Source organism: Alnus glutinosa, chromosome 1, assembly GCF_958979055.1.
Source record: "Alnus glutinosa chromosome 1, dhAlnGlut1.1, whole genome shotgun sequence".
Lineage (NCBI taxonomy): Eukaryota > Viridiplantae > Streptophyta > Magnoliopsida > Fagales > Betulaceae > Alnus > Alnus glutinosa.
This window is the reverse complement of record NC_084886.1, coordinates 36,236,500-36,250,809: the sequence shown is the minus strand read 5'-3', so window position 1 is coordinate 36,250,809 and position 14,310 is coordinate 36,236,500. Positions and strand designations below refer to the sequence as shown.

Sequence of the window (14,310 nt, the reverse complement as noted above, 5' to 3'; positions counted from 1 at the left end):
AAATTTCGAACAAGCACGTCTCGTATGAACAAAAAAACTTCTAGAAAAATATTGGTTTTATTTGATAAAGATACGTATAGAATAGAGTAATGGGTTGTTAATTTTAAAATTAATAAAAAGTGATGATGTAATATAAAATAAAAAAAAAATTATATAAAAAAGTGAAAAAATTTTGTATTGTAATAAATTTGTTTATTTAAATAGTAATAAAAAATTATTTATGTGATATAAAAAGTGAAAAAAGTGAGAATGTTTTGATGTTGATATATTTTTATTAGAAAATATGAAAAAGTGAAAAAAAATAAAAATAAAAATTCATAAACAATAAAAAACACTATTTTGTTCCGTTCATATTGTTGACAAACAACACAAATTTTTCGCATCTCTTCATTTTGGATGGTAATTCCACATAGGCAAATGTCTCTCTTTAGGTGCAGTCGTGCAGAGTGGAGAGAAGTTTTTCACTAAAAAATAAAAATAATTATTTTAATAAAATAGATAAAAATCAAAATAATCGGTTAGAGGGTAATTTTAAAAATAATTAGCTAAACTAGCAAAGTGTATTTTGATTATCTAAAATAGATAAAAATTTACATCATCCGCTGAGCTGCTCTTAAAGAACACGACACAACAACGGTGAAAGTCATGTCATTGTCAAGTATGCAGTCTAGGCGTCCAACTTATCAAAGAGATGTGATTTTTTTTTTTTTTTTCTAATGACGTGACGTGACAATGCCAAGCCACGTAGTATAAAGTTAAGTGTGTTGGATGGGTGCTAAGTCTAGCATTCTTCAGTCTAAGAAAGCCAAAAATTTCACCTAGTCAAAAGTAAGCTTTTGAGCGGTCATAAAAAATATCAGTAATATAGGACTCTATAATTAGCTCAAATGCTTAAAAAAAAAGGTTCATAAACAAATAATGTAACACGATTGACTAAAGGAAAAATGGTAAATTAGAAAGTCATGAACTTTAATTCTGAGTAGGTAAGGGAATATATTGAAGAGATTTTTTTTTTTTTTTTTGATAAAATCTTATTAAGATTATAATATAATATATTGGGACACCTTTCATGGTCCCCATTTTATAATTTTATTGTGTTTAATTAACTGTGTAAAAATTGTAAATATGTGGCAATATATATATTATTAAATCTGTAAAATTTATTGGATATACAACCGAATTCACACCTAAATTCTAGAGAAATTTGATTCTACGGGTGGTCCAACTTCACGCATAAAGCTAGTCTCTAGGGAAAGGGGTCAAGCTGGTCAATTCTAAAAATTATTGATGACTTATTAATAGTATAGATAGTAGACTAGAGACATAGAGTTGATAATTTTTATTGATTACTTGTTACAGCTGTTCTGCTTTAAAGTCTGTAGAGTTGCATGTAGTTTTGTAGACTTATTGGCCTTGTTTGATAAGGGAGTGTGAGTTAGGGGTAGTAGTAAGAAGTGATAGATATGATATAAAGTAAAAAGAATTTGTCTAGAAAAATGAAAAAGTTTTGTATTGTAGTGAATTTTTTTATTTAAATAGTAATAAAAAATTATTGATGTGATATAAAGTTAGAATGTTTTGAAGTTGATATTTTTTTTTTTTAAAAAAAAAAAAAAGTGAAAGGGGGGAGAATTTTCTCACCCTTGCCAAACAAGGCCATTGATTACTCCTTACTTTTTGAGACTTCTAAAGTGTGCGTTTTCTAAAGTGTGCATTTTATAGAGATTAAAAAGGTTGCCTTGTCGGCTTGTCTTCTACCTTCTTCCACTACAAAAAAATCAGGAATTCTGAACGGTTTCAAACCGTCCAGACATTGGAAAAAACCGTCTGGAAAACGTTTCAGACAGTTTTTTCTAGACGGTTTCAATCGTCTAGGAAAATGTGTCGCTAATTCGAATTATGGACGGTTTGGGCCAAACCGTCCAGAATTAATAATATATATATATATATATTTATCCATGCCATTAATTTCTTTTTCCGTCTCTATTTTTTTTTTTTAAATTCTCTCGATTTTTCTGTCCAGATAATGAAACGTCGACGGCTAGCAGAGAGGACGGCGTGTCCTTAGGGGTACCAAGTGTGTTGATTGAATCGTTCAATCTAGGGTTTCCAAAGCCCGATGGGACCGTCGATTTCGGCTAGGTTTCGCCAAGTCGCCGACCTCGCTCACCATTACTCTCACTGCTACTGGGAGGTCTCCAAGGCTCGGCTCAGGTATTGATTCCTCAAAGTTTTCCATTCTTTTGTTTCCTCAAGGCTCGGCGACGGAGAGGACGGCGTCGACGGCCAGCGGAGTGAGGAGAGTGGAGTATTGACTGACAACCTTTATGTTGAGGAAGGTGCTCGCAGACTTGATGAGAGAGTTGCGGTCGGAGAGCTCGACGGGGACGGCCATGGTCGTGAGGACCTTGACCGCCTTGGTGGCTGCCTTGTGGAGGTGCTGTCGCCAGCGGCGGAGTCCTGGGACTTAGAGAGCTCGACGAGCATCTTGGTGGCCGGCTGGATTGAGGAGCTCTGTCTTGTTGTGCAAATGGACCTCGATCCATATATATTATATTTAATTAATTTTGGCTGGGAAATATTTTTTTGGTTGTCAAAAGAAATGGACGGTTGTGATTTTGGTTGGAAAAAAAATCTGATGGATGTGGTGAAATTTGGGGGCATCACGCGGATTGATGACATGGCGTGGGGAAAAAAATTTCCAAACGGTTTCAAAAGAAACCGTCTGAAACTGAAATTTTATGGACAGTTTAGTAAAGACAGTCCATAAAGTTACAAACGATTTTTATAGAACCGTCTGGAAATGTAAATTTCGAGACGGTTTAGTCAAAACCGTCTGGAATTTTATGGACGGTTTAATCGAACCGTCCATAATAAATTTTTTATAGACGGTTTTAAAAAAACCGTCAGCAAATTTTTTTTTCTAGACGGTTTTAGAAACCGTCTTGAAAAAATCGTCTATAAACGCCTTTTTTTTTTCTTTTTTCTTTTTTATTTTTATTTTTATTTTTTTTAGTGTTCCCTTCTGCGTCTTCAACCTCTCAAGTCTCAACTCTGTATTTTTTTCAAAAAAACTCATGACAAGGGTGGGCAAATTTTTCCTTTGATGAAATGCTGAGGGGGGCATTTGACGCCCGAGTAATTCTACACATCATCTCCTTGTCCTCCTTTTGTCTCCCTAAAATTGATGTGGCTCTTAAAATTACCATTAAAGTTGTAATAGATCACTATTGAATTTTGATCCAATGGTAATTTTAAGAGCCACATCAATTTTGGGAGGACAAAAGGAAGACAAGAGGATGATATCTAGCATTACTCTTTGACCCCCTCACCCCTCCCTTCGCCGCTGCGTACCGGTGAAATTCCTAACATTTTATTCAAAAGCATTAATTCCTCATATATGCCATGAAAGCAAGAATATTAATGAGTTCCATCTGAAATAGAAGGTGACGATCACACGTTTTTCCTTATTCGGTGTGATCGAGCTAGCAAGATCGAGAATGCCTATAAATATCGGAAAACTACTTACGCAGGCAGTTTCTTCAAAGCTATAGTTTTCTCTTGTTATTTCCTTGCTCTGAAAACCGGCCATAATATCGATCCGCATCCAAAGTGGACAAGATCGAAGCACAAGATGGGAAACTGTTTTGGAACTGATCAGGTGAATCATCACCATATCCCAAGCACCACTAAAACTCCAATGTTCCCAGGTACGTTATCCTTCCATTTTCTATTGGATTCTTTTGTTTTCTCTTTTGGATTGCCAAGCACAACTAAGACAAAGATAATAACAGCAAACTAATCAGATGTTTTTTTTCTGTTTTTCTTTCTCTAATCTTCTCTCTCTCTCTCTCTCTTTGGTCTAAGAATTTTTTTTGTTATATATAAATATCTGAATCATAGATATTAGGCATACATAATCAACCTTTTGAAGTAACAATTGAATTAAACAACATTTGTTTATAGTCTGCCTTCATGTCAACAAGCAGAAACATCAAGAAACATTAGCAAACAAATAGAAGGGATGCCAAGAAGCCCCAGCAATGCAGCCCAAAATGGAAACGTGGTTGAATTGGGAGGCCAAAGCAACGTTAACGTTGAGGAAAGGCCTCAGGCTGAAAGGGTGATTACGCCAAACTTGAAAATATTCAAACTGGCAGAGCTGAAGAGAGCGACACAAAATTTTAGACCGGATACAGTGCTCGGTGAGGGAGGGTTTGGAAGGGTTTTCAAGGTTTGGGTGGACGAGACCACATATGCACCGTCCAAGGTCGGCGTTGGAATAGCTGTTGCTGTGAAGAAATTGAACCCTGATAGCCCCCAAGGGTTGAAAGAATGGCTAGTATGTACATATTTGTTTCTATTCATATTCAACGTCAACATTGTATGAAATAGCAGTGTTTCTGGTTTTGTTTCCTGCTCTATTTTTGCAGTTGTTTGTTTTCTTGTGTTCTGTGGTTTGTTGCTATCTGTACATTTTTAGCTTTTGTTAGCTTTGATCCTGACTACTAGTAGTTCGTTGCTTTGATTAGCTTTGATCCGACAGTTCTGGCCAGAGAAGGATCGAATTCTGGCCAACCGGCTAGGATCTAGCCGTTCTGGCCGAAAAGGGCTAACCGGCTAGGATCCAGGCCATTCTAGCCGGGAATGGGCCGGCTAGATCAAGGCACACATCCAGATGTCTAAAGATTTATTTTAAACCATAAGATGAAATAAAATTCTATAGTGACCGTTGATCAAGATGAATAGAAACCGAGCTTAGCAGCTTATGAAATGGACGAAGATTTCAGTCCAAAAATGAAATGAAGATTGATTCTAAAAGATATCCATAGGACCATAGCTATTGCAGGCCTATCTTCTGATTATGCCATTTTTTATTATTATTTTATTTAAAGTGGATGACAAAAGGCCCATCGTCTCAACTCAATAAGCTTTAAAAAAAAAAAAAAAAAAAAAAAAAAAAAAAAAAAAAAAAAAAAAAAAAAAAAACCCAACTATTGTAAACTAAGAAGCAATGATCTCTTCTACAGTGTATCCATGCATGAAAGTCACTTTAAGAAAAATGTTCAAAATAGATCCAAAATATTAAATTGACAAAGAATTGAAAATTATTTTTTGGGTTTTCTTAATTGAAAAAAAAGTACTTACAATTTATTCCCGGTCATTAGTTTTACCTTAATTTTGAGACTATAATCTTTACTTTGCTTTGATTTTTGCAAAAGAAAAAAAAAGAAAAAGAAAAAAAAGAACAATAAACACTACTATCAACCAAACATAAATTGTGTAATATATTTAATTTAATTCTCATTTTCAAACATATTTTCTCAATTTTGTTTTGTGTTTTATATACCATTTAAATATAATTTGATTTTTTTTTTGATGTTCACAATTTTAAAAACAAAAAACAGAATATATATATATATATAATAACACACCCAATCAGAACGTCAAATTTATAAAAATTTCGAGTTAACACCGGGTGATTTTTTGTTTCTTTCTATTCCTTCGGGTGTTAGCTTCAAGTTAACACAGAGTGTGTTAGTTTTATTTTATACTACTTTTAATTAGTTTTTGTTTAACTTCAATTCCTTTTTATTTATAAAAGAAATAAAAAAAATAAAAAAAAAAAAAAAAAAATCTTGATTCCTCTGAACAATAATCCTAGCTCTATCGCTATTGACAAGGGGTTGTCCCTACGCAGGTCGCTTAATCCAGTATTTTCTGGAGAGTTGTACTCTTGAGTTTGTGTCATAAAAAAAATAAATAAATAAATAAATAAAAAACCCTAAATTGTCTTGTTCCAATCAACCCAGGCCAATCGAAAGGAAACGGCTTTTTGGGCACCTGCGTAGGAATTTAGTATTTTTTTTTTTTTTGGTTTTTTGTTGCTTGGTATCAAAAAGTCATTTCAACTTATAATTGGAAGGCCCACTAAGAGCATCTCCAATAGAGTTGCTATTTTAGCTAAAATAGTCAAATTTGACTTTATTTGCTTTTTTTTTTTTTTTTTTTTTTCAATCTAGCAGATTAGCTTCTTTAAGCTTTTTTCCTTAACAGTGAATAGTGAATAGAACACTGGCTATTCACTATTCATCTGTTTATACTTTTTTTATAAATATTTTTTCTCTCCCCCTCTCCATCCCTCTCTGCCGGCCATGATCAACCAACTAAAAATCATGAACAATCAACCAAAATCGATCATGAACAACCAACCAAAATATCAAAATCAACCATAAATACAGCTTTAGCCATGATACATATAACCGAAACAAGGGAGACACATTCAAACTTCAAAATTAGATGGGTTCAACTAAAAATCATTAACCAAAATCAACCTGATAATCACCGGAAATCACCTCTGACTTTGCAAGATTCGCGCCTAGCTCAGCCGAAACTCGTCTCAGGCCACCGGAGCTCAACTTATGGAGGATCGGGTTGATGGGTTTCGTCTGGATTCGTTGAGTTTAGCGGTTCTCTCTCAAAAATTGCTCATAATCACCCGAAATCACCTCTGACTCTGCCAGATCTACGCCTAGCTCAACTGGAACTCGTCTCAGGCCACCAGGGCTCGACTCATGGAGGATCGGGTTGATAGGTTTCGTCTGGGTTCGTCGAGTTCAGCGGTTCTCTCTCGGATCAATCTCGGCCTCTCGGGTCTCTCCATATCTGACTTTGCTCTCATGGGTCTCTCCTTAAATCCCTCGATCTCTCTCTCGGTGTGTTTCAGACGAAAAGAGAAAGGAAGAACAGGAAAGAGAGATCGGACAAAAGGGAATAATAATAATAATAATAATATTTAAATGTATGTAGAGAGTTGAATAGTAAATCTGTTGGAGAGAATATAGGAAAAACAGTAGTTGAAGTAGAGACTGGTACTTTTTGAGTAGCTATTTTAACTACAACTGCTGTAGATGCTCTAAGGACATGTTTTTCTAGTCGATCCAAATGAGCATGATCACATTGAATATTTATAGTACAAAATTAGCTAGGTTCGTAGCTAATTTTATAAATCACTCTAATAAATCGATATATATGTTCTCAAAGTATGTAAGAAACACATATTATGAAAAAAAAAAAAAAAAAAAAAAAAAAAAAAAAGAAAAAAAAAAAGTGATCAGAAACACATACTAGTAAACATCTCACTTCAATTAACTGGTTTGTAAAAATAAGCAACAAACTACTTTGTAGCTATTTCTGTCCATATTACACAGGCTTGGGTTAGATTTTCGTTTAATGTAAAAGTAACTAGAAATTTGTGGTTTTAAGATTTTTAAAATTTGCTTTTGCCGCAATGATGAGATACTATAGTAACTAGAAATTTGTGGTTTAGAGTAATGATAAATATACTATATTTTGGTCTCATTTCTATTACAATAAGCTGAAATGCTAGTATTATCGACATCCCTTGATTTTATTTTATTTGCCAATGCTTGATAAGCATTGTCACATTAGTTCAATAAGATAAAAATGAGATGGGAGTATAGTATTTAATATTTATCTCTTCCTAATATGGAACTGGGGTGTTACACTTGTAGTTTTACAATTTTACATGAGATTTATTTAACAAACATGCATGATATGTTATGTGTCCAATAAAAAGTAAACAATATATCTTGGATCACCATAATATCTTTTATATGTCACAAAGAATATTTTAGACCTTGAATTTTGAAATCATACAAATCAAATGCAATAAAGTTATAATAGAAGTAAATCAATATGTTTGCATGTGAGCTCACACACTTTAATACAAAAGCAAAGATTAACAAATGATTAGTGATAATTAACACATTTATGAGATGATTTGTATCATAGAAAACCAATAAATACAAGATAGAAGTGAATTTGAGTACATGCATTTGTGGGTACAGGCAGAAGTGAAATTTTTGGGCAAGTTCTCTCACCCCAACTTGGTTAAACTCCTAGGCTACTGTTGGGAAGATAAAGAATTCATTCTCGTATACGAATACATGCAGAAGGGAAGCTTGGATAACCATCTTTTTAGAAGTAAGAAGCATATCTACAACTTCTCTTCTTATCTTTGTTTTTGGAAAATGGAGAAGATTAAATTATGTAATTTGTTTTTCGAAAATGACATCCCCTATACACTCTATGCTGAATTAACAGAAGGATCTCCAGAACCACTTTCATGGGATGCAAGGCTTAAAATAGCTATAGGAGCAGCTCGAGGCCTCTCTTTCTTACACACATCAGAAAAGTCTGTGATCTACCGTGATTTCAAGTCGGCCAATATATTCCTAGATAGGGTAAGGTTCTTTGAGACTTGAAGCACCAGAACATATTAATTAGGATTCAATTTTTCAGTAATTTGTTACTCGAATTGCTAGCAATTCGGACAACAAATGTGAAAGTCTTTATAAGGCTCACATTTACTTTAACAACGTGCTCAAGACTTATTCAGGCAAGTCGGCCCATAAAAATTCTCTTACATTTAATAGCTGAATGTCTGAATTGCTAGCGATTCAAACAGAAAAATTGTTGACAATCTCTTCTATACTTTTAATTAACCTTGGTGTTTTAACATCATCACATGCTAAATATTGCTTTGCTTGTTTCTTAAATTTATATTTTCAGGACTACAATGTAAAGCTTTCTGATATTGGACTAGCAAAGTTGGGCCCCATAAATGGACACTCGCACGTGACAACTAATGTAATGGGCACCTTACGGCTATATGGTACGTTGAAACAGGTAAATATCATATTTCAATTAAAAAAAAAACAAAACAAAAAATTAACCTTCATTAGTTAATTTCGGAAATCAAAGTAGATATCTATTTTGGGTAACCCTTGATCAATTGGATTGGACCAAGATCTTCATTTTATTTGAAACATATATAAGTGATTCATTTTATGGTTCAATTAAATTTCGTGAATTTAATGATATATATATATATATATATGTTCTCACAATACCTTGATTTACAGGTCATTTGTACATACAAAGTGATGTCTACAGTTTTGGGGTTGTACTGTTGGAAATGTTAACGGACTTACGGGCCCATGACCTCAATAGGCCCATTCAAAACCTAGTCCTCTACGCCAAGCCATCTCTGTCTCACAAAAATAAACTCAAGAAAATAATGGACTCAAGACTAGGTGAACTTTACCCGTTAGAAGGTGCGCGCCAAGTAGCTCAGCTAATACTAAGATGCGTGGAATCCAATCCAAAAAGTCGTCCATCGATGGAACAAGTTTTGGAAGAACTAGAAAACATCAATACCATCAACATGAAAACAAATTGGAGATAAAAAGCTAGTCAGCACAAAGCCTAACACCAGGAGGAGCATACCAAGCATCAACAATACTATATCCATCGCCGGTCTATAAGCATACCTTATTTGGTTGGACTACAATAATATTTTACTTTTTTTTTTTAAATATATATATATATATATATATATATATATTATTTTACAATCTTTTTTTTTTTTTAAAGGAAAACTCTACTTAACCCTGGTGAACTTTCATCACTTTTGCAATCACTCTCTAACATTCAAAAACTCTCAATTTAGTGTATTCAAATTTTAATAAATTTGTAATTTCACCCCTTTATTAAAATTTTCTATTGAATTATATGTAAACTATTCATCTTGCATATCATGGGCCCATCTGGAGACGACAAAATGGCCCACCTAAAATTAGCAACCCAGTTCTTGCTGCCTTCCTCCATTAACATTTAAAATGGACAGAAAACAAAATAGTAAATACACGTTGAATATTTAATTCTTATAAAATTTTGAGCACAAATGGTGTGTTTGTTTTGAATAATATTCAACTTTTTTCAAAAACAAATTATATTTTTTCAAATTTTATCTCACAAAGTCAAACCTCGTAATTCGCGCGGTGAATTCGAATAATATTCGGATTCAACACCCAAACGGACCAAAAATATCACACCATTTAAAATCGGTCATCATGGATTATTATCAATTTTCAAATAATAAATTCTATCTTGACCATAAAGTAATACATGGAAAAAGATCCAAACCTTGTTATCGATATCTTCCCTGGTTGGTGCTGGATGGCATTATTGGTTAGAGACGCTACCGGCCGGCTTCTCGGGTCGGGGCCGCGCATTTCATAATTGCGAAAGGGCTAGGGCCTTGGCCCAGTACTCTGCCAACCCATGGCTGAGTCTAGTGCCGGGCAGTCCATAATCACACTTGGAGTCGTTAACAGGGACCATGTATTGCATGCTTTGAAAAAATAATTCATAAGTCATAATAATAACTCAAACCTCCTAACAAATGAAAAAATAGGTGGGCGAGAGATATTTGAGATTTTATTATAAATTTACTCGTCACGTTAACACTTATCTCTTGTTAACGATCAAAATGTAAATTGTTATGTGATAAATAATTCACGTACATGACATTTTTCATATTTATAAATTAAAATTAATGTGATAATTCATGTGACTTTTATTGTGTTAATTATTAAAATGTAAACGGCTACATAACACTTATTTTTATATAATATGAACTATCGCATAAGTTTGTAAGGGATTATAGTAAGAAATATAGTATCCTAATTTATTTTTTTTCAGAAAAAAAAAAAAAAAAAAAAAAAAAAAAAAAAAATCGTAAACTTTGGTTGTGTTCCATAATGTTTCATTTTTCCAATAGATTTTTTCTTTTTCTTTTTTCTTTTTTCCCCACTTTAAAGTTATGCAAATTAGTTCTTTTTTTGGTTAATTACTGAAGCTATACATGTATTAATTATATTTAATCGGGTGTCATTTCGTGTTTACATATCGAGTTCGAATTATGTCTATGCGACATAAGTTTAAGACTATATAAGTTAGCCTAACCCAGCCATTTAATTAAACGGTTCAAATTTTTCAATCATAACCCATTAATTAATTTCATGTTGGGTTCATGTCGGGTTCACGAGTTATATAAAAATTGTCAGCCCTAAATGTCGAGTGTTAGGTTTGAGTCGTGTCGAGGCATACGTATAATACTATATAAGTCAGCCATAAGTCTGGCCCATTTAATTAAACGGATCAAATCTCTTAACCCTCACTTGCTAATTCCGTGTTAAATTCATACCAAAATTACGAATTGTAGTGTAATAAGAACTTTATAAAATCAACCAAAGCCACAAACAAGCCAAGCATTTACTTCATGTGCTGCATGGAAGTGTTTAGTTCCTAACCTAGAGAGACTAAAGGCCACAGATTCTGTTTGTTAAAGACCATGATCGGTTCATTTTGCACCATCTAATTTATTATTATATATGTATACTCTAATTAATTAAACATTACATGGACGTATCATAATTAGATGGTTTTATTTATATCAAAAAAAAAAGGGGAAGAAATAGATGGTTTTATTTTTTATTATTTTTTTTTTTTATCAGGATATCCTGGTTTACCTACACCCAAGCTATACTTGGTTCGCTACCTCGACTTGCACGCCCACTGAAGGTGGTAGTCAGCTCTTTTCAGTACAGAGGCCCAGCCAAAATTTCCAAACTAATCCCTGGCCCAATGTCGAACGTTACTCCAGGCATTGGGCCGTAAATCATAGGCAGATGATTAGAGACCCGAGGACCCCCTCACACAACCTGGGTGTCTGGCCCAAGAAATTGTTTGCACCTGAAATGATTCAAACTTGAAACCTTGAGAGGTGATATTCCCTAACCTCGAGCCTAATATAGATGGCTTTGTTAGTGTAAAGCCCATATATGATCCAACATGTGAAAGTTGAAAGGGAGTCATAAAAATACAAATAAGTTCAAAGTTAATAATGAAAATTAATCCCCGTAAACGCAATTAAGAAATATGATTCCACATGCAGCACGCTGATCTCCACTAGTGCCTGAGCTTTTAGCAGGAGTGATGTTCTCCATAATTCCTACTAAAATGAAAAAGTCTATATATATATATATATATATATTCCCCGTGATATTGGGGACTCCGAGTAATGGTACATATTACCTTTGTATCCCTTTTTTGTTTTTTAAAAATTGATGTGTCTCTTAAAATCACCATTAAAGTTATGATAGATCACTATTAAATTTTCATTTACCGACGATTTTAAGAGTCACATTAATTTTAGGATAAAAAAAAAAAAAAAAAGACACAAGAGTGGTACGTAGCATTACTACGTGAATCCATTGCCCTTGGGCCTTGGGCTTTGGTGGCTGCTGAACATGAACAAGTACGGGCGTGAATGTGAAGCGCCAGCCACCTATTTCACTTTTTAATATATCTGATTATAGGATCGGGCTTCAGTGCTGTACAAAAAAAAGTACAGTACATTTGCTGTTAAAAAATGGATGGTCAAGATTAAATAATATGATTCTTTAAACAGACGACATCGTCTACTTAAAGGAACTAACAGATTGATTTAAACGGTAGTTAACGTCTTATTCTAAAGGTAGATCTATGAAGCCAAAATACAAGATGCACTGCATGAAACAAAAGAAGATCCTTCCTCTTGCTTGTGGCATTCGTCTTCTTCCATGCTTCGTCTCTGATGCAGCCTCTCACTGAAAGTTTGGCGTCTCTCTGCACCCCTGCTTCCTCTGGCTCAACATTTAGTTGTTCAAAACCTATTTTTCTACCAAATAATGAGAGGCTAGAGTGTAAAAATAGAAATAACAACCAAAAATTATAACACGAACATTTATTCCATCCCATAGAGAGAGAGAGAGAGAGAGAGAGAGCCAAAAGGATTATCTTACCTTGCATTAACCAGCCCTCCCCTCCATACTAGCATACACTAATTGTAAAACTGAAGAGAAAGCCATCCATTTTTCACAATTGCATAACATACAATAATAAAGAGAGAAGGAAAGGAAGAATGTAGAAAGAGAAAGTTGTGTGTGTGTGTGTGGGAGAGAGAGATAAGTTGTAGTGTTGCAGGTTTTATAGCAGAGCTCTGGCAGTTTTATTTTTATTTTTCTAACTTTATCCATGAATTAAATTCTCCTACTCTCTCTCTCTCTGACGCAACACTATAACAAGAAAGAAACTAAGAAAGGGACTGAAAGCAAATGATAACTTCAACCAACTAAAGCAACTATGAATGCGAATCTTATTGGCTAAATTAAACTTGCGCATGCAAATCTTTATGAAGATGATAAAGTCTCTAGCTCGGCCACGACATATATCTAGTTGTTTGTTGCTCTGTTTTCCCCTGTTTTGCCATTCGGTTGATGTTCTGTTGTTCAGTGACCCCCGTACAGCGTATGCATCACTCATATGTTAAAAATAATATGAACAATTATTTTTAACCTAACATGCGCAGCGGAAATAAATTTAGAAAAGTTTAGGCTTACCTCCGGCCATCGTTGCTCAAGCACTTTTCGAGAACTTCTAAGAATAAAATTTTGAGGTATCTTCTAACCTATGCCTTTTGCTTGATGGTTGTACTGATGGTGTACACAAGCACTCTATTTATAGGCTAGGTTAAGGACCCTCAAAATGGTAAACACCGTATTGTATCCTTCCATCAAGGAAACAATATTGTTAATTGATTTTTTGAAATCAATTAACCGATTCCATATTTACGGTAATCTAAATTAATAGAATTAACCATAATACCGTATATGTTTATTAAAATAATAAACATAGCAAACGCCGTAAATGTGATAAAAAGGCCACAACAAAAAAGGAATAATATATTACATTCTCTCACTTGGCCTTTATAACACATGACCTTATGGTATTAGGTTCTTTAGTTTGGCCAATCTCTTATGGAATCCTCCAACTCAGTTAAGAAATGTTTCACATGAATCATGGCGGTAAAACCATTATAAAAGCAGGTCGTCCCTTCCATGTATCACAATGTAAACCCATTCCTTACGTGAGTACCTTATGGATAATTAAGCTTTATGAATGAACTTCCTATAAGTCATTCAGGCCCAACTTTATTCATCCTCATGGATAAAATAACAAATGTGCACAATAAACTTTATTACAATGACTTTATGTCTATAGATCAAAAATGAGTACAAAATGAATCAACAAGTCCCATATGGTCCACATGACCTTTAAACTGTTTTACCGGTAAACCTTTTGTCATGGGGTCCGCAACCATTGATTCTGTACTAATATGCTCAATGAAAACTTTATGTCTCTTAATGTTATCTGTAACACTAAGATACTTGATGTCGATGTGCTTACTTCTGCTTCCACTTTTGTTATTCTTAGAGAAGAAAACTGCAGCAGAATTATCGCAAAAAATCTTAATGGGTCTTGCTATTGAATCGACAATCTTTAGTCCACCAATGAAGTTTCTTAACCACAATGCCTGTGTAGTGGCTTCATAGCATGCAA

At 34.0% G+C, this 14,310-nt stretch overlaps 1 pseudogene; it reads left to right on the top strand.

Annotated features, from left to right (window-relative positions):
• Positions 1–3,634: 3,634 nt before the first annotated feature.
• LOC133859567 (probable serine/threonine-protein kinase PIX13) lies at positions 3,635–9,271 on the top strand (annotated as a pseudogene).
• Positions 9,272–14,310: the final 5,039 nt, after the last annotated feature.